At 33.8% G+C, this 22,943-nt stretch overlaps 1 long non-coding RNA gene across 3 annotated transcripts in view; it reads left to right on the forward strand.

Moving 5' to 3' along the window:
* Nucleotides 1-22,943, forward strand: part of LOC118916024 (uncharacterized) — a 326,719-nt gene that overhangs the window by 264,305 nt on the left and 39,471 nt on the right. For 2 of the 3 annotated variants that reach the window (XR_008997730.1, XR_008997729.1), the window contains exon 3: nucleotides 5,043-5,192. This is a non-coding gene — a long non-coding RNA (uncharacterized LOC118916024). Of the gene's footprint in view, nucleotides 1-5,042; nucleotides 5,193-20,018; nucleotides 20,190-22,943 lie in introns of all 3 variants that reach the window. The other variant, XR_008997728.1, reaches the window with a different exon arrangement.

Genomic DNA, 22,943 nt, shown 5'->3' on the forward strand with positions numbered 1-22,943 from the left:
TCCATTTAGCACAATCATTCCTTTCTTAAGTATGCCTCTTTTGTGCAAGAAGAATCTTATCTTTGCTTTTGCTTTAAATTCATCAAAGTTAGTTCAGACAATGGCTTCTTACATACAAAATGGGAGTGAGTGTGTATGTGTGTGTGTGTGTGTGTGTGTGACTATGTACCCTAGATAACATCTTAGAAAATGCCTAAAACATACACTATAACATTGTCACAAAATAATCAATGATGTAGACAACCTAGGAAATAATATTATGTGTATCAGAGCCACATGAGTCCAAGAGGGTGGACAAAGAAGGGTATCATTGCAAAGATACTGCCCAGCGGGATGGCTTTTGCAAGGACATGGGTAACACAGCTTTTTTCTTCCCCTGTGGACAAATAGCTTGTCACCTCCTCAGCACATTCATTCTCCCCTGCATGGGGTTGTGTGGCCCATGCTGACTTTCAAGCCTTAACCTTCAAAAAAATCCCTTTAGAAATACCTTTCATTATGAATATTGTTGAGAAAAAACCTGTAAGCTGAATTTAAGAATGAGTCACAGTCACTTTAACAGCTTATTATTTCTTTTATATAAGTGATTGAATTTGTCTTGGGAAAAAAACTATATGCTTAAATCATATTGGCTTTATCTTTGTCTTCTCTTCAGTATCATGTATTCAATACTCATTAGGAAACACATTTCCTATTAATATTTTCTACTAAGAGTTTTGAGACTACAAGTTCAGCTTTCCAAATCCAAAGTGAATAATATTTTAAATACATTTATTCATTCAGTTTTCTTTGGGGTCCAGCAAGGTACCAGATGTTGTCATTTCCCTGATATATTTATGAAGCCCTGTGTTTAATAAATGGATTTTGAATTGCTTTGCATATTGCCATTCAAAGTTTTCAAATGGTTAAGGATTTCTTTCTTTCTTTATTATTTTCTTTTTTGTTTTTGGCAAGACTACTCCATAGATGGCATTGTGAACTTCCATCAGGGAGCACATAATGCCAGATTTTTCTTTTTTAGTGATGTTAGCAACTATCAATGGTTATTGCCTGGATTCATCAATTCATCAGGCACTGCAAAATGACACTGCAATAATATGGTTCCTTCTTCAGTTGTTAGTTGGATTACTTTTGTAAACAGAAACTTGTCCTCACCAAATTTTGATTACCCTTAGATATGCCTTCCAGAGGAAAGGCAGGATAAATGCTTTGTTTTTTTCCCCTTTATTTTCCAGTTTTCACAGTTATATTCTTTAACAGCTTTTAAATTTGACTCCTGAGGTTTATTTTTTAAATATCATCATGAACTGATGAAATCAAATATATTTTATATGTTTTAATTCATTGCATTTATTATCTTATTGATACTCAAATGGTTGTCTGGCTCAGTGGGAGCCTATTAAATGGGTCTATTTCCCATAACCTAGTAGTCTTTGATGGCTTCCTTAATTTCTGTTTTGACAAGTCATGCCAGACTAATCTTAATCTAGATCAAGGACTTGCCATTTTTCCTATGAAATATGGTTTATTTTAGTGAGAAATTGTACTTAGAAATGAAAATCTGATGCTAAATGTACTCATTGTTACTGACTGGTCATTGTTCCTAGGTATTTTCAGTAAACACACATATATTGTGTGTGTGTATGTTTGTGTGTGTATGATTTCTCCATATATATATATATATATGATAAAATACATCATGAGTTTACTTATATTTCTAATTCTAATTTAGGATAATAGAATTTTTATTTAAACTGTATCTCCTTTCTCCTGAGACAAAAAGCTGTATTCAGTGTCACCAGCATAAATTCTCATTTGGCTTTATCGAACTCTACACCAACAATATTCTCAGAGTACACTACTACTACTATGTATATAATTACTGAACTATTTTAAATTGACTTTTCTAGTTCCTTTAGTTCCTATTAAAGGGTATATATCCCACCTTATGTATGCATTTTGTTTTTTTATTTAACAATATATCCTACAGATGACCACATAGTACTACTCCTCATTCTTTTCAGCTACACAATGCTGCACTGTATCAATATACTATAGTTTATTCAGGTAGTCTCCTGTGACAGATATTTGAATTTTTTCCTATTTCTTTTCCTGTTATTTATAGAGGTATGGGAAAAAAAAATCCTTGAATATACTTGACTCTTATTTAGCCTCTAGATTTATCAAATTACTGGACAATCAAGTGAGAGGGGGCATGTTAAAAGGATTCAAGAATACAATCAGTAAAATCCATATTGTGGGAAAACCTACAGGACAAATGACCTGAACTCTGCAACCACAAAAACAAAAATGTGAAGAAAAATAAGATGAAGATATAGATTAAAAAAGAATTGAGACATTTTAGCTGTTCTAATGTATGGGCTTTATTTTGAATCCCAAATAAACTATTAAAAGACAATTGTGGACTGTGTAATTGATGATACTAAGGAATTATTTTTAATGAGTTTGGGTGTAATAATGGTTGTACATCTTAGAGATACATGATGAATACTGACTGATGAAAGGCATACCTGAGATTTTTTCAAAATAATCTCAGGAGGGTGGAGATTGGTGCCAATATAGGTGAGGCAAGATTAACCCTGAGTTGACAAATGTTGATGCTGGCTGATGAATATGTGGTACGCCATCATACTACTACTCTTATTTTGTGTATCTTTGACAGCATTGATAATACTAAAAATTCAAGTAGTTTTAATTAATCAGGTATTTCTTTCTAAGATAAGGTCATCTTCCAGTACATGTATAATGTAATTTTCTCTAAGGATTCTAAAAAATCTACATTTAACAAAAAACTGACTTTTTTAAAATGTAAGAATTTAGTATAATGTATCTTTCACAGGCAGGAACTAGTCTTTTTATCTTCTTGGTATTATAATAAAGTATTGTCTGGGATGCTTATTAATATTCAAGATGGAAAAGAAACATTAATGAATCAGGATTATGGGAATAAGATTAAATTACAAAATCAAATATTCATATATTGTATTTTTCCTTTTAATCATGATTTCTCCTCTCACTGGAGAAAAGAAAGACTGTGTGCTGTGAAAATTTTATGTCAAGACCTTAAAGTTGCAGCAACGCAGACCAACTCAACTCCTGTAGCCATACTTAATAAAGGATGACAGAAAAGTTGAATGAAAAAAGTATGTAGAGACGGGGAAGAATATAACAGTGATATAATTTAGTCTATCAATGACTTCTGAAGGACTTACTCTGGAAGGTTGGATGATATAGCACAAATATTTAAGCAGATGTAAAACTGATATATGTGATGTAAAACTAGGGAGTTCACAGTTTGAAAGGGTTTATACCAGAACATCATGGAGCAGAGGCCAGTAATGGGAGGGGGAAAATATCTACAATTTGGGAACGGGAAAAAAATTCTTTCCTGTGTCCTTCCAGATCAAACACAGTTTCTTGTAATGGTGATTAAAGATAGTTTACTATTTAAAATGAGGTCTTTTACATTTTGAAAATTTACCTATCATCAAACAAAAGAAGAGGAGAAACAGTAAGTCAGGAACTTGATTGATTTTACATACTATTATATGCTCAACTTCTAGCCCAAAATCTGGGTTATGGAAGACCTGCAATAAATTCTGTTGCTTAAGTGAGTGTGTGCATGCTGAATAGGATGAAATCTGAGACAAGGTGAAGGAAACAAATAAGCAAAAACAAATAAGTAGATGCAAGCATTAATTGCCTGAGCAGCCTTCTTTTTTTTCAAAATTGTAGGTCTCATAGCATAAGTGCTGATTGATATTCTCAATGGCTTACCACCTTGTGACCTTGTAATTCTTGTTTTTTAACTCTTCTTTCATTTGCAGAACACCCAAAGAATGAAACACTTCTTGAATCACATTTGCTCAGTTTATTAACTCTTGCAGAGGGAAAATGATTAAGCTAAATCATTTCCTCATCCATTCACCCTGCCAAAACAATTTTTTTTCTATATAAGGATTTTGAGAATTTTTTGTAACTATATAGTAATATATAGATATATAACGGATCAAGGATGGTATTTAAAGTATATTTTACTGTTCTTGGGTAGAAGTATTTTCTTGAGTCAGGTGAGAAATTTAGAATAATCGTATTTAAAACTTTGGCCAGTTTAAGTGTGGAAAGACTTTGTATGGAAAATGAGTCTAAAAATGCTGGAGGTGTCTTAATTAACAATACTATATTGGAACCTTAAATCAGGTTTCATCACTGGAAGTGAAGTCCTCCAAGGCAGACAGAGCCTATAAACATGTAATGAAATAGTATCTTTTCATTTTTTGAGAAGGCTGTTGTAAAGTGAAAACAAAAACCAGTAAATTCCAGGTACTGAAGTTATTACCTGTTGAAGTTACATCTATTGAAGGAGAGTGAGCTAGCAGCTTCATACTTAATATCAATACTGTATTCATACATTAATTATTCATTCAACTAGTATTTGCCATGGCAGGTAGTTTTCCAAGTGGTGGAGGTACAGTGACGAATAAGGAAAAAAAGATAAAACGTCCTGGCTATAATTTTAATGTGATCCAAATTTTGGGATATAGGATATGGTGGGGTAGAGATAGACAATACATAAATAATAAAGAAATGTAATAATTTCAGGTAATAATGAGTGTTCTGATTAAAATAAGAGTGGAGGTGATATGAGACAATGATAGAGACAAGGTGGAGGTGGATATTGGAAACTGCTTTCAGCAAAGTGTTCAAGAAGTATGTCCCTGTTTTTTGTTTGTTTTTTAGCTGGGGCTAATGAGATGAGGAACTCCCTATTTAAAGATGTAGGGAAGAAGGTGTTGAATAGGAAAAAAGCAAGTAGAGCTGGGCAAGTGTAGCTCTGCCCCAGAGCTTCTGCACTTGTTCTTTGTTCTGTCCATGATTAGCTTGAGAGTGAAGAGTCAAGAGACTCCAGCATGGAGAATCTTTTAGGATATGGTAAAGAGTCTTGCTTTTATCTAAAATCCAAAAGGATATCACTGAAGTGTTTTAAGGCAGAGTGGTTTTTGCTGCTTTTCATTTTTCAGACACCATGGGGCCTGGTGTGGAGACTGGATTGAGTGGATCCAGCAAAAACAGTGAAATGAGGCAGGAGGCCATTTCACTGACTGAGTGAGAGAGCACAGCAGCTAACTGTGAAGAAGACTTCTGCATATATTTTGGAGATGGAGCAAAAGGTACTTGTAAATTGATTTGAGGGGGCTGGGGAGAGGTGGATCAAGGCAGTGTCATATACATTTGCTTCTGTACTGATCTGTGTGATGGAGTTACTGGGCAAACCAGGTGGCAGATAAAATGAGTTTATATGCAATATTACAGCAGCTCTCATTATGGAAATACACATTTATCTATAATAAGAAAGGCAATATGAGAATGTTACATATTCCCTGGAAGCTAAACTGGGCTCTGGTGTCCCACTCCAATTTAATTTCAATTGAACATTTTTACTGAAATTACTTATATACATAAGACCCTGTTTTAGATGCTGGGAATAGAATACCAGGGATGCAGCTTTAAGCTGTTAATTCTTGTAACACTCACCATAAGCGTTAAACATATATACCATTATTATTATACCTATTTGCATATAAAGGAACTGAAATGCAGAAAAGGTAAGTTAACTTCCAAAATCCCTCAGCCATTAGTGGTGGAGCCAAAACTTATCGGAGGCAATTTGACCTTCAAACATGACACAATAATGCCTCTCACATAATCAGATTAAGAATATTCCACATTTACATTATCCTTCAAGACTTTTCTATATACGAAACTCAGGGTTTGTCATTTTATTCTCATTTAATCCTGTTAATAGCCAGAGCATGCAGCAAGGTTGCAGCCCTCAAAAAACTAGTGTTCTGGGCCTGAACATCCCCTTGGCAGTTTTGTGAAGTTAGCAAATTATAACCACCTCAGATTTCCCTTTCCTCAACTATAAAGTGGAAGACATATTGGTGACTGATTTATAAATATAAATTGTATTTAACAAGGCTAAATTACTTGATCAAAGTACCTAGATACAAGATAAAAAACAAAAGTCAGTAACTTTTCTCATTAACAGCAACAAGCAAGTTAGAAAATGTAATAAGAGTAATGAGTAATATACTGAAGGATTTCTTTCACATTAGTAACAAACTCATAAGAACTCAAAAAATGTAAATCTAAAAGTTCTGGCAATTTTATTGTAGCATTATGGAAAGAGTTTTCAAATGTTATTAAAGGGCACACAGAAAGACCCAAATAAAAATCTTTACTATGTTTATAAAAGGGAAACCAAAATATTGTCAAGATCAAGATGCTGGTTTTCCCAAAACTCACCTGTGTTGTTGTTCAGTTAAGATTGTTATGATTCAGCAAACAGTTTAAGAAAATTCATATGAAGCATAAACTGGTAATGAAGAAATTTTAAGAAGAACAGAAGAGTGGTTTGTTCTACAGTCAGCATTATATCATAAAGCTGCACAAATTAATACTATGGAATAATGGTTCATCAGTAAATAAGTAGCTTAATAGATTAGAAAGTCCAGAAATAGATATATGTATATGTTTATATATGTATCTTTCATATATAAATATGCAAAAAATAGGAACTGTGAAAAATACCAAAACCAATAGGGTGAAAACATTCAACCAGTATCAAGAAGGCTACCATTAAAACATAAAAATATCATTATAATACAAAATTAGATTCTTACCTCATACCATTTAAATCTAAATACATTTAAAGCTTAAGTATAAAGAAACAAACAGTAGAAGATAATTAGGAAAATGTAGATAAAACAGGAATGCCCTTAATCTTAGAAAGATTTAAAGAGTTTAAGAAGCTGTTGTTTGTGGACTTGTGGGAAAAGGGTTACACACTAAAGAGGGAATATAAATTGAATCAGGCATTTTAGAAGGCAATTTGCCAGTATTATTGGAAACAAAATTTACACTGACCTCAAGTAGGTAATTTCCCTTCTCAATATGTATCACTGACAAAGCAGAGGACAAAAAAAGAAGCAGCTTAGAGTCATCTTTACTGCAACATTAATTGCAATACCAGAATATTGGATATGACCTAAAAGTCCTTTTGTAGGAAATGGCAAAATAATATTTAAATTCCTACCTTGGAAATCTATAAAACGTTTAAAAGGAAATAAGAAGACCTATAGACATTAATGTGGCAATTTCTTTTACTTATATGTTGAGTTAAAAAAATTGCAAATTATAAATATTAAATACAGGGTAATAAAATTTGGGTTAAAAATGAACGTACAAAGCATACCTGATGTTTATTATGGTTTGGTAAGCCAATACTTGAAAAAAGTCGAATGATGAAATACAAAAGGGAACAAGAACCTGTGCAATTGCAGCCAGGGGGAATTTGCTTAGGTGTTAGAATTGGGGGAAGATCCACACATGCTGGCATGGCTGATTCTCATACATTAATGGTTCTGGCAAATACCCATTTTCTATGCTGCTTTAGTCAGTGGATCATCACTTCCAAGAGTCTTCATTGAAAACTAAATTTCAAACTTCCGGGACAATTGTACTTTTCCAAGAGTGTTTCTGTCAGATAGACCTTGTAGTGCTTCAGAAACTGTATTTACCAGCACCCTTGTATTCTTGTTTTTGGCATGTCTTTACATATCTATTTCCTCATTTACAGCAAATTGAAGTAAAAGCAATCTAAAACTAGTGTCAACTTTTCCAATTGTTTATTTGTCTTCCGTTTGGGCTTATATAGAAAAATATCATAGACTTAGTAATTTATGTACAACAAGAATTTTATATACAAAAAGAATTATTTCTCACAGTTCTGGAGGCTAGGAAGTCCAAGATCGAAGGTGCTGGCAATTTATGGTGTCTGGTGATAGCCAGCTTCATGGCTCATAGATTGCCATTGTCTCACTGTGTCATTGCATGGTAGACAGGGCAAGGGAGCTCTCTTAGGTCTCTTTTAAAAGGATACTAATCCACCCTCATGACCTAATCACTTATTGAAGACCCCACCTCCCACATTGGGGATTAGGTTTCAGCACATGAATTTTGAGGGGACACATCATTCAGTCTGTGGCAATATCTGGGTCACTTTTGTGATCTGGCCTACCTCATATATATTTTAAAATATTTTAAGGTGTTTGGAAAGGTGGACACCAAAATCATAACAGAGATTTTCTTTGGGAATGGAGAATGAGTGGAAAAGGGGGCTGGAAATCAAAGTGACAGTGGACAAAAAGGTCTTTGATTTCTTGTTTTGTTATATTATTCTAATGCTTTATTTTGAAATAATGATAAATTCACCAGAAGTTGGGAAGATAGTACAGAGAGGTCCCATGTTTTCTTTCCTACTTTCTCCCAGTGGTTCCATGACATTTTATGCTCGCTCTAATATAGCATCAAAGCCAGGAGTATGACATTGTTATGATGTGTGTTTCTAGTTCTATTTCATTTTGCTAAAGTGTGAATCATCTACCACCATATTTTGCTGTACATTAAAAAAATTAGAAAGCATGCAATTATATTACTTAATTAATTACAAAAAGATTACTGAAATCACTGTAATCTGGCAATTCATTTATTCAATCATTTATTCAACCAAAATTAGTGGCTACATAGCTTCAGTTAGTTAAATATACCATCATTAATTCACTAGTTCTCTTTTCTTAATCATTAATAATTCATTAAATATTACACACCGAAAAGAGAAAAACACAGATGTGCACATATAGTTGCACAATATCCCAGTTGTTTTTTTCCCTGTAAGTGTAATTGTTGAATCAAATCATATGTAAACATTAAAGATATTTCCATATTGCCCTTCAGAAATGTTCTATAGATTTAAACTCCCAGTATGAGACTATGTGAGTTAGCATTTCTTTGCAACCACAAAGATTGTGAAAACTTTTTGTTATTTTAAATGTTTCAGCACTTACGAGGATATCAAGGATATAACAGATATTCCAAAAATATTCACTTAAGAAATGAGTACTTGAAATAATTTAGCAATTTTAAATGTAACAAATATAACTTCTCTTAAATGCATTTTCCTCTGAGTAGTGACAAAAAGGACAATAGTCATTTAATTGGAAAAGTTTTTATTTTGTGAATTTTTTTATATCCTTTAACCATTAAAAAAATTATACTTCTTTTTCCATTGACTCAATACCAATTTTATGTTAGATATTAACTTCTTGTCTGTTACAGAATTTGCTAATCTTCCTAGTTTTCACTTCATTTTAAATTTTGTCTTGAGATACTGACATAAAATCATTTTCATTTTTGTGTAACCAAAATCTAAGCCTTTCCTGATAATGATATCTTTGTTTTTATTGATTAGCAAGTACTTCCCAATACAAAAGCAGTAAATATTCAGTTGATATAAGCTGATTTCTCTATAATTAACATTTTAGTAGAACATTTGATTTTATATCATAATGTAGAGCTCAAAATATTTTCCCCAGTTAGTTAACCTCACATACAAATAATATTTGTTGAATAAAAATTTTCTTCCTCTGATTTGAATAGTGATATTTGGAGGACGCAAATTATGACATATATATAAAGAACTGTACCTGTGTTTTTTGTTATCTTGAATTTTTTAAGAAGCCTCAACTTGTTTCAATAATTGTAGAATTATAAGATATTTTAAAATCTGGCAGTGACATCCACACTCTTAATCTTATTTTGGAAAATTGCCATTTCAATGAACTGTAGAAACATTATGCAAAACTCAACAAAATAGTCTTCAAATTATTTGTGATTTTTAATTTTTCCCCATAATTAAATCCTAATTACTACATCATCAAATCTAGTATATTCTTTTTGATCAATTCTGGGTAAAATGGTATTGAAAGCACAGACATTTAACCAATAATTACTTCCCTCCATCTTCTTTCCCCAAAGAACGAACTAGCAGATTATAAAGTAGAATCTGGGAATTGGAGAAGCAGAGCAGGAGTGATATTTATTTGTGAGAAACTTTGAGGAGTTTTCTTGAATTGAGGAGGCACAGCCCTACCCATGTGAAACAGACTGGATAAATTTTGTTAGAAGAAAGGTATCTGGAGCCAGACCTGTTCCACTAATCATAAACTTTCCTTCTGACTAGTTTTGAATCCTTTCATTCCATCTGCATTGGTTTAAGGGCACTTTAAGAGAGGCATTACTATCAAGGGCAGAAATGTAAGATCTGTCAATTTGTGAGCACTCATATTTTTTGTTATGTGATATAAATACATTTAAACTAAATACCTGATTAAACTGGATTTGCCACAATGCTAATGAAGCTTAAGTTACAGGACCCCTGACTTTTACTAAGCTTCTTCCAAGGACCTTGGTAGGAAGAGTCCTAGCAATGTATTACATGGTAATTTGTTATAAAATATGTTGAATGTATTTTACCTTTAATGGGGTAACATCATTGTTCCACTTAAGCTTTTCCTCTGTCATACTTTTCCTTCTGTTGGATGGTATTGGTGTGATCATTTGGCATTTTGGGGTGCTAGCTAAGGACAAATGAGTTGGGATACATTTTGTTGGATTTAGAGGAATATGTTTTAGGTAGTTTGCAGTCACTTGGGTGTATAATTAATTTACTGCTAGCCATTCTAACATAGTAATAGCTTCTAAGAATAATCCACCTGATTACTCTTATAACTTACCTAGTTTGGTGACTGCAGGTGAAGAAACAGAGGTCCTATTGTGTTATAACCATGTGCTATGGCACATGGCACCAGAAGAATGTGTGTAGTGGGGAGATGCAAATCTGAAATATATGAAGTCAGAAGCTATTGCTTTGAAAATTCATCTAATTATTAAGTGTGCAAAATCATAAACAAAGGACTCTGCTCTTATTGATGCCCAAGCACAACAGATGTTCTGTCCTGTCTGGAGAATATAAATAAGGATAAAATGCAGAACACACAATTATGGATAAGTTATATTGTTTTCCATTTTTAATCAGAATTAAAACAAATAATATTGATCAGAATTCCTGGGTCGATAGGGCACAAACACATAAGAGTACTATAAATAGTAGTTTATGTTGTTACACCTCCCATTTTATGCATCACAGACCACAGTATTAGATCATCCTTTGGAGTACCAGACATATCTGTTAATGCCACTCAAAACAACACTAAAATTTCTACTGACACATCGAAACACCTAGAAAAAACAAACATTTCAATAACAAAATTTCATGTATTAATAGACCAATATAGATAGTGGTGAGAAATTTGATTTTACATTTATATACCTTGATGCACTATGGAAGTGATTTCAAATTCCATCAAGATTGCCCTTGTATGGCCTACCTCAGAAAGAAGAACAATCCCAAATTAACAGTCTAAATTCACAATTAACAAAACTAGAAAAAGAAGAACAAATGAGACCCAAAGTCAATAGAAGGAGGGACATAATAAAGATTAGAGCATAAATAAATAAAATCAAGAAAAATAAAACAATAGAAAGAATCAATGAAAGCAGGACTTTGTTCTTTGAGAAAATAAAGAAAATAGATAAACCCCTAGCCAGACTTACCAAGAAAAAAAGAGTCTACACACATAAACAGAATCAGAAATGAGAAAGGAAAAATCACTATGGCCAGCATCACTCTAATACCAAAGCCAGGCAAAGAAACCACAAAAAAATAAAATTACAGACCAATATCCCTGATGAACAAGATGCAAAAATATTCAACAAAATATTAGCAACCAAATTTAAAAATACATCAAAAATATCATCCATCATGATCAAGTAGTATTTACTCCAGGGATGCAAAGATGGTGCAACATTCAAAAATCCATCAACATCAACCACCACATCAACAAAAAGAAGGACAAAAACCACATGATCATCTCCATAGATGCTGAAAAACATTTGACAAAATTCAACATCCATTCATGATAAAAACTCTCAACAAAATGGAAATTGAGGGCAAGTACCTCAACATAATAAAGACAATATGTGACAAACCCACAACCAACATTGTATTCAATAGTGAGAAGCTGAAAGCTTTTCCTTTAAGTTCAGGAACAAGACAAGGAAGCCCACTCTCCCCATTTTTATTCAACATAATGCTGGAGGTCCTAGCCATAGCAATGAGACAACACAAAGAAACAGAAGGCATCCAGACCAGCAATGAAGAAGTTAAACTGTCCCTGTTTGCTAATGAGGTGATATTGTACCTAAAAAACCCTAAATATCCACTCCAAAATTATTAGATATAATATCTGAATTCAGCAAAGTTGCAGGATTCAAAATTAATACACAGAAATCTGTTGCACTCCTATACACTAATGATGAACTAGCAGAAAGAGAAATCAGGAAAACAATTCCATGCACAATTGCATCAAAAGAATAAAATACTTGGGAATAAACCTAACCAAGGCAGTGAAAGATCTATACTCTGAAAGTACAAGACACTCATGAGAGAAATTAAAGAAGATACCAATAAATGGAAACACATTTCATGCTCATGGATAGGAATAATTAATATTGTCAAAATGGCCATCCTGCCTAAATTGATCTACAGATTCAATGCAATCCCTATCAAAATATCAACAGCATTCTACAACAAACTAGAGCAAATAGTTCTAAAATTCATATGGAACCACAAAAGACCTTGAATAGCCAAAGCAGTCTTTAGAAGGAAGAATAAAGCTGGAGGGATTACGCTCCCCAACTTCAAGCTCTACTACAAAGCCATGGTAATCAAGACAATTTGGTACTCACACAAGAACAGACCCATAGACCAATGGAATAGACTAGAGAGCCCTGATATAAACCCAAGCATAAATGGCCAATTAATATATGATAAAGCAGCCATGGACATAAAATGGGGAAATGACAGCCTCTTCACCAACTGGTATTTTCAAAACTGAACAGCTACATGCAAGAGAATGAAACTGGATTATTATCTAACCCCATGCACAAAAGTAAATTCAAAACGGATCAAAGACCTGAATGTAAGTCAAGAAACCAAAAAACTCTTAGAAAAATCATAGGCAAAAATCTCCTGTATATAAGCATGAGCAAGTTATTCCTGAATACATCTCTTTGAGCAAGGGAAACAAAAGCAAACATGAACAAATGGGCCTACATCATGTTAAAAAGCTTCTGTACAGCAAAGGACACCATCAGCAGAATAAAAAGGCATCCTACAGTATGGGAGAATATATTTGCAAATGACATATCTGACAAGGGGTTAACATCCAAAATATATAAAGAACTCACATGCCTCAACACCCAAAAAGCAAATAACCCTATTAAAAAATGGGCAGAGGTTATGAACAGACACTTCTCCAAAGAAGAAATTCAGATGGCCAACAGGCACATGAAAAGATGCTCCACATCATGAATTACCAGGGAAATGCAAATTTAAACCACAATGAGATATCACTTCATACTAGTTAGCATGGCCAGCAGAGAAAAGACTAGGAACAACAAATGTTGGCCAGGATGTGGAGAAAGGGGAACCCTCCTACACTGCTGGTGGGAATGTAAATTAGTTCAGCCATTGTGGAAAGCAGTATGGAGGTTCCTCAAAAAACTGAAAATAGAAATACCATTTGACCCATGAATTCCACTCCTAGGAATTTACCCTAAGTATTCAGGATCCCAATTTCAAAAAGACTTATGCACCCCTATGTTTATTGCAACACTATTTACAAAAGCCAAGAAATGGAAGCAACCTAAGTGTCCATCAGTAGATGAATGGATAAAGAAGAGGGGGTACATATACACAATGGAATATTATTCAGCCATAAGAAGAAAACAAATCCTACTATTTGCAAAAACATGGATGGAGCTAGAGAGTATTATGCTCAGTGAAATAAGCCAGTTGGAGAACGAGAAGTACCAAATGATTTTACTCGTCTGTGGAGCATAAGAAAAAAGCAAAAACTGAAGGGACAAAATAGCAGCAGACTCACAAAACCCAAGAATGAACTAACAATTGCAAAAGGAAAAGGGACTGGGGAAGGTGGGTGGGAAGAGAGGGAGAAGGGGAATAAGAAGCATTACGATTAGCACACAGAACATGGTGTTGGCACACAGGGAGGGCAGTATAGCTCAGAGAAGTCAAGTAATGACTCTATAGCATCTTATTACATTGATGGACGGTGTCTGTAATGGGGTATGTGGTCGGGACTTGATAATGGGGTGAATGTAGTAACCACAGTGTTGCTCAGGTGATTGTATATTAATGATACCAAAATAAAAAAGATTGCTGACATGCAGGGTGGAGGGATATGGGGGCAAAGACACAGCGGAAAAAAAAAAAAAAGGATTGCCCTTGTATGTCCCTTATATTCAGGATGATTCTGTATATACTTTCAGAGTTATTGATTACACCAAAACTATTCCAGAAGAAGCCCAAAACATTTCCTCTCTCCTTCCTCCGCCAAAAAAAAAATGAGCTCAGAGATTTAAAGTGTCAAAAACTCACTAATTTTTCAACATGGAAACTAAAACCCATGATGTTCAAGAATTATGAAAACAAAGGTATCACAATTAATAAGAAAATGCAGAGTATTAAATGCCAACAAAATTGGTAAAGAAAATTATGACATGGGAACATATTTGCACATCATATCATATAAGTGATTAAAATCACAATATATAAATAATACATGCAACTCATTAGCAAAAAAGAATCTATTTAAAATATGGGCAGAGAAGGAAATACAAGTTAAAACCACAGTAAGATGTCACCTCATACTAGTCAGAATGTCTAATAATCAAAATACAAGCTATAACAAGTGTTGCACTATAAGTGTTGTCATGCACTATTGGTGGGAATGTAAACTGGTAGAGCCGCTATGGAAAAAAGTATGGAAATTTCTCTAAAAATTAAAATGAAACTACCATATAATCCAACAATCCAATTTCTGGGTATATACATCCAAAGGAAATAAAATCACTATCGCACAGAGATATCTGTACTGCCGTGTTCATTGAGGCACTAGCCCTAAAATGTATTAAACAACTTAAATGTCTGTCAGATAATGAATAGATAAAGAAGATAGTGGAAAGTTGTGAGAAAAAGACAGCCTGCTGTTTTTAACAACAGGGATGGACCTTGAGCGCATACTAAGTAAAGTAGATAGAGAGAGACAAATATTGTATTGCTGTATGATAACATTTATATGTGGAATCTAAAAAGCCAATCTCAGAGAGAGACTGGAGTGGTTACCAGGTGCTGGGGAAGTGGTGCAAAGGGGGAGAGGTTAATCAGAGTACAAACTGTCAGCTGTAAGATGAATATGTTCTGAGGAATAGTGTACAACATAGTGATTATAGTTAATAATACTGTATTATATAAATGTAAGTTGCTAAGTGAGTAGATCTTAAATGTTCTCACCCTCAGGACAATAAAGAAATGGTAACTATGTGATGTATTACAGGTGTTAGTTGACACTAGGGTGGTAATCATTTTGCACTATGTAAGTGCATCAAGTCAACACTTCGTACTCCTTAATTTTATACAATGTTGTATATCAATTATATCTTGATAAAGCTGGAAATAAAAAGAGAAAACTATGAGAATGAGGATACATTCAAACAGGGAACAAACTTTAAAAACAAAGAAAAGTGACAAGAGTAATGATAAAGAAAAACACAATATGTATAGTCAAACAGAGCATGAAGAGCAATTGCTTTGCTTGGTTAAATTTGTTGCCTTTGATAATACAGTGATCTTCAATAGGGAAAAATAACTTTATTCAACACTGTTTAATGAATAATTGTTTATATGCAGTCATGGTTCTAGAATTACTTTTAGAGACTCAAAGAGAATATTTAATGGAAAAAGATTATTCTGAAATAAATTTGGGAAAAATATGGAAATATTTCAAAGTTTTATGAGATCCTTGCCTGCCTATTTCAACAGTAAAACTTGCTTATATTTTTGTTTACCAGTTCTTTATAAGCAAGACAGACAATATATATATATATTAGAATGATCTTCAAACTTTGCAAATATATCTAGAGCCCTGAAAGTAATGATAGTAATGGTCAAAGAAAACTATATATTTACTTGGATTTTGAAAGTCAAATGAAAATTCACTAGACCAGTACCTTGAACACACGAGACAGAATATTTAGTTCTTTATTAAAGTGCTAGAAGGACTAGTTATGCTTAGTAATGAGGTTTACTCTTACTAATGAATAAACCTCATTAATGAGTAAACTCATTATTAATTAATAATTACTCATTATGAATGAATGAGGTTTACTCTTCAGAGGTGAAGATGCAAAGGAAAATTCTTCAGATAATGTAAATGATATGATAATAGTTGAAATTGATCAGCTTTTTGCACAAGCACTTTAAAAAAAATACCAAAGTAGAAAAAAGTGACTTATTTATCCAAAAGAGTTTATGAAGAATTAAAATAATTGGGAAGCATGCATAAAATAAAGTGGCAGGTCTGAAAAATAAAGCAGACACTAAACATTATTCTATTATAGTTTCTTCGTTGAATACTGACTGATTAGTTGATAATTATTGTGCACTGCTATTACAATGCAAAAACCCCTCTGAGCAATCTTTAATTTTCTGGCCAATTGAAAATTATCTATGTTATTGTTTTCAACAAATGAAAATGTTTGAGGTGATTGTAAAATATCCTTTAACAAAAAGTGTGTTTGGTCATGTGACTAAAAGGTGGTGGTGAAGGAATGCACACCCTTTTCATGAACATTAACAAGTAGGCAGCAAATGTCTAATGTGCTCTTCTTCCTGTATTCTCATCAAAGAGAAAAAAAAAGCTGAATTCATAGTCCCTTAGGTTATTCATGATTTGGGATATTCTGTGATAGTAATAGGTTTTCTTTTGCATTTGAAGTACTGTACATACACGCCAGCTCCTTTAAAGATAATAAGTTTAATGAGATGACCTGCCTATTGTAAATCAGTGCAAGTCATGAACAGAGACACAACAACATTTTAAATACACTGAAATATTTTCTTGAGTAACTGGAAGAGAAGCCTATACATAAATGAAATGCACAGTTTATTCAAAAATTTGATAATGTTCATTTTAAACTGCAGATTACACAAAGTTTTAGAGCATTATTTGGAGAAAATATGAGAACTTAAACAGTGTTCTGATTTGGATATGTATACACGGTATCTTCTTTTGTATATTTACACTTATTCAGTAAATAATTTCAGGGAAAATTCGGTAAAACTTACTCGAATTTAAAAGATAAAATAAAATTAATGGGTAGAACTATTAGAAATTGTTCTGACATTAGAAACAAATTGTGACAAATACTTATATAATGCTAAAGGCAGTAATTTAATAAGATGAGAGAGAAGCTTTGAACAGCAATAGTGAATAAGCTATTTTATTGCATTTTTTAAATGCATTTATCATTTAAATAGAAAGTGAATCAAATACATTAGGAAAAACACTAGAAAAAATTAAATTTTTACTTTTTGGATTGCATTAGCTACTACATAAGAAAACTTGAAATGCTGAGAAATATTATACCTCATATCTTAAAACATATATGATGTTTCCCAAATCTGATCACAATCTGAACATTCTTAGTAAAAGGGTCAATTACAAGTTATAAAGGTAAAATAAGTTACTTTAAACTATCAATAATTAAAAAACAAATTTCAATTACTCATGCTGGTCTCTTTAAATTATAATTAAATTATTGGTCTATAAGGAGCTAATCAAAAAGAATTGGTCCAAAAAGTTAGGAAAAAAATATATTGGCAGATAGGCAGTTAATTAATAAAGTCAATAGTTTGTTTTCATTTTTTTGGTGATATTTGTATTATTTGCCAATTTTTAAAAATTGTGATTTGCAATGATTTCTTTTCTCTAGATAAAAATTCACACCTGTGCCTAACCATGCATTTAAAATTGTGTATTCTTTTTCTTAAAGAGATATGACTCTAAATAGTGTAAGCTTCAGGGCCTATACAGCTATCACCTAGATATAACTTTGGTGCTTACAAATAAAGGACTAAAATTGCTGCTCTCAACTTTTGCTTGCTCTAATCTTATGAAGTAACTGTTAGAGACAAAATGTGCATGTTAGAGATAAAGTTGGCTAATGAACAGAAGTCATGGCAGGATACAATCCCTGAGAGAATAAAGGGCATATGAGGTGAATCACAGAAACTAGGTGGTTTTCTGCCTAGAAGAACTTTCTGGACAATGGCACAGGTGTGTGGAGCCTGGAGCATGGCAGTCTCACCAAGCTCAAGAGGGAATGATTAAAAACTAGAGCTGCAGATGTGGCTGTAATTTTCTAGGCAGGAATCAGAGAAGACCAAATTTTCAAGAGTTATGCAGTCATGGAATGAGATTCTTTAAGGGTTGTTAGAGAACAAAGAAAATTGGGAAACTGTGAACTAAGTGGAAATACCATTGGCCGCAAATCTTGGGGAGATGTAGAAATTACAAAATAATTGGACTGAAGAGATTTCACTGAACTCTCAGAGCTTTCACTTGAGGCAACAAAAACACCATGCCTTAGGAGAAAGAATATTCTAGTCTTAGAATTTGGACTTCTTTAAATTCACACTAAAGAAATGTAAAAAAATCTTTTAAAAAGCTTCAAAAGGACAAAATGACTGACATTAAATTAGCTTCTTACCAAAATAAAATGAAGTACTATTTACAGTTATCAGTGTAGCATCCATAATGCTCATATCCAATCAAAATTGAAGAAGCAAGAAATCATGACTTGTTAACAGGGAAACAGTCAATAAAACAGATTCAAAGAATATGGAGATGACAGAATTAGCTTATTAAATCTTTAAAACAGTAATTATATATGTTTAAGGATTTATGAAAAAGATAAAAATATTAAGTTGAAAGATGGTGAATATTAATAGAAAAATGGAAACTGTAGGAAATACTCAAACAAAATTCTAAAACTGAAAATAAGCACTTCATAGGATTTAAAACTGGCATCACAGAAGAAAAGATTAGTAAACTTGTAGACAGGTACAAGAGACCTTGCAAGCTAAAGTACAGAGGATAAAAGACTGAAAAACTGAACATACTTTCAGAGACCTGTGGAAAAATATCAAAAAATAAATCAAATATATATGTAATTAGAGACCCAGAAGGAGAGACAAGAGATAATATGTCAGAAAACTCACTGAAAAATTGATGATATAAATATTTCAAATTTGATGAAAAATAATAACTCCTTACCTGGATCAGTGAAGCTACCAGAGAATTAAAAACAACAAAACTATCAAATAGACATATCATACACAAATGCCTGAAATTCAAGAAGAAAGATAAATACTTAAAACAGGCAGAAGAAAAATAGGCACACAACAGGAACAAAGGTAAGAATCAAAAGTTTATTTTTAAAGGAAAACTTAACCCATATGGCAATAGAAATTCATTGTTTAAGTACAAAAAGGAAACTATCAACCTACAAGTTGATATTCAGCTAAACTGTTCTTCAGAAATTATGGTGAAATAATGACATTTTAGAAACATGAGAACTTGGGAAGAATTTGTCCCCAGCAGACTAACCATACAAGAAGTAGTAACAGAATTCTTCAAGGCAAATAAAGGCTATACTATATGAATACTGAGGTATAAACAAAGGAAAATATGGCAACAAAAATTATAAATACATGGTAAAATATTTTTCTTATTTTTAAAACTTTTTCAAAGGTATTTGAGAGTTGAATGTAATTTAATAATAATAATGTCTTATGAAGTTCATAATATACATGGATGTAAAATGAATGCTTAAATTGGAACAAAATTTAAGAGAGTGGTAAATGGAACTATATTACTGTAAGGTTATTGGATTGTATGTAAAGTTGTATAATATTAATTCATGATAGACATCCTTGACATCTTTGAGCCTCACAAGGTCCAAAGTTCCTGGCTTTGAATTCCCCTTCCTCCCACCAAACATGTCTCCCACACAGAAGAAAAATCCCCCTACCTGCTCAGTTCTCCTATCAGCTGTACCACTTGTACCCTACTGGGTCTTCAGCCTTCTATGTTCCATTTCTCTGCCAGCCCACAAAATTATTCAAACAAGCCTTTCACACCTTCATGCAGGAGCTAAGGGTCATCTATACTCTTGTCACTACGAAGCTTGGTTTCAACAGCTCATGCTGGTCCACTCTGTTCCTGAGTGCAATCCTGTGCAGCCCTGCATGGTGTGCACTATCCACAACCCCTAAGGCCGTGAGTATATGTGACTAGAAAATCATTGTCAATCTTAAATGTTCAGTATTGGCTCTCATGTTTAGCCATCTTGTACTATTTAGGGCAGGGGATCCCTCCTGTAATGGAGTGAGTAGGGGTGATGAGAAATAGGCATTAAAATGCTGTGGTAAAAAATATGTGAAAATTTGTTTAATGCAAAGAAGGCAGGGAAGGAAGGAAAAAAAAATATTGAGCAAACTAAAAGCAAATGGCAAGATGGTAGAAATAAATGCCAACAAATCAATAGTTACAGTAAATCTAAATGGATTAAATCTTTGATGTAAAGATACAGAATGTTAGATTTAATTAAAACCAAGAGAGAATTACATGTTACTTACAAGAGATGCATTTTAATAAAATGTCATTAATAATCTAAAAGTAAAAGGAGTACAAAATGTAAATAAACAACAACCATAAGAAAGCTGGACTAGCCATATAAATAAAATCAAAGTATACTCTAAGAAAAACTGTATTATCAGAGATAAAGGAGGATGTTATAGTATGATGAAAGAATCAATGCATCAGAAACTTAACATTCTTAAATATGTATGCTTTTAGTAATGTGACTTCAATAATGAAGAAAAAGACAGAATTAAAAGGAATAAAAGACAAACCAAGAACCATATGTGGACATTTTAATATATATTCTTATAGTATTTGAAAGAAAAATAAGTATAGCCAAAAAAGGAAAAAAAATCAGTAAGGATATAAAAGATCTGAACAATACTATCACCCAACTTAAATGACATTTATAAAACAATTTACCCTACAACTACAGGATTCATTTTTTTTCACATGTACATGGAGTGTTCACTATGATGGAAACTATGCTGGTTCATAAAAATGCCTCAATAAATTTCAAATGATTATAATCTTAAAGAGTATGTCTTATGACCACAATTGAATTAAATTCAAAATCAATAACAAAAATATGCCTAGAAAATCTCCAAATATTTGGAAATTAAAAAATATACTTCCAAATAGTAAATGGGGCAAAGAAATCAACAAGTGAACATAATACTATTTTGGACTTAATAATAACGAAAACATGTCAAAGTTTTTGAGATACAGATAAAAAAGTACTTGTGAGGAAATTTGTATCGTTAAATGTTGTATTATAAGCAAATAAAATATTAAATTAATTGTCTAAGCTTCCACCTTAAGAAATTAAAGAATTAAAAACTAAGTAGGAGGCGGAGCCAACATGGCGGCATGAGTAGGACAGTGGGAATCTCCTCCCAAAAACATATATACTTTTGAAAATACAACAAACACAACTGGCCCTAAAAGAGAGACCAGAAGACGCATTACAGTGGCCAGACTGCAGCTACACCAGCGAGAACCCAGCGACTGGTGAAAGGGGTGAGATACAAGCCCCGGCACTGGGGTACCCGAGCGCCCCTCCCCCCAGCTCCCAGTGGGAGAAGAATAGGCAGAGCGGGAGGGAGACGGAGCCCAGGACTGCTGAACACCCAGCCCCAGCCATCCGGGCCAGAGCGCAGACACAGTACGTGCCCAGGGGGCCCTGGATACTGGGGGAACAGGGAGTAAGACCTCTGAGCGGGTGCCGAAGCTGATGCCCCTGTGACAAAGAAAAGCGGGGGCTTTTTGAAAGTCTTAAAGGGACAGGGACATAACAGCTTGACGGAAACAACCCAGGTCACAGTACAGCAGCTGGAAATTACAGGGAAAACCGGGTGCACTAACCCCCTGGGCAACAGCTCAGAGACCCCTCACGGAGGCAAACAGTCAAGCGGCCCCCCCAACCATTACCCCACCGGGCGCTGCGAAAGCAGAGAAGCAGCCTGAGACAAATTCTGCCCACAGAAAGGGAAATTTCTCCCTTCCGGCCAGGCAAGACACAAAGACCCACTCTAAACGCAATTACCCAACACAAGCCACTAGGGGTCGCAGTTGTCCCAGTAAAGAAAGGCCAGTAGCAAGTGAAAATTTTGGCCCTCCCAGCTGACAGTCAATAGCGCCTGTCAACATGAAAAGGCAAAAAAATATGATCCAGACAAGACTAACCCAGACAGCTTCGGCATCTGCTACATCTTCCCCTGAGAAGGAACCTGGGGAGATAGATTTAGCCAGTCTTCCTGAAAAAGAATTCAAAACAAAAGTCATAACCATGCTGATGGACTTGCAGAGAAATATGCAAGAACTAAGGAAGGAGAATTCAGAAATAAAACAGACTCTGGAAGGACTTCAAAACAGAATGGACGAGATGCAAGAGACCATTAATGGACTAGAAAACAGAGAACAGGAACGCAGACAAGCTGATGCAGAGAGAGATAAAAGGATCTCCAGGAATGAAAGAATTTTAAGAGAGCTGAGTGATCAAACGAAAAGGAACAATATAAGAATCATAGGTATTCCAGAAGAAGTAGAGAGAGAAGAGGGGATAGAAAATGTCTTTGAAGAAATAATTGCTGAAAATTTCCCCAAACTAGGGGAAGAAATGGCCTCTCAGACCACAGAGGTACACAGAACTCCCATGACAAGGGATCCAAGGAGGGCAACACCAAGACACATAATAATTAAAACGGCAAAGATCAAAGACAAGGACAAAGTATTACAGGCAGCCAGAGAGAAAAAAAAGGTTACCTACAAAGGAAAACCCATCAGGCTATCATCAGACTTCTCAACAGAAACCCTACAGGCCAGAAGAGAATGGCATGATATACTTAATGCAATGAAACAGAAGGGCCTCGAACCAAGACTACTGTATCC

The sequence above is a fragment of the Manis pentadactyla genome, chromosome 5 (genome assembly GCF_030020395.1).
Source record: "Manis pentadactyla isolate mManPen7 chromosome 5, mManPen7.hap1, whole genome shotgun sequence".
Lineage (NCBI taxonomy): Eukaryota > Metazoa > Chordata > Mammalia > Pholidota > Manidae > Manis > Manis pentadactyla.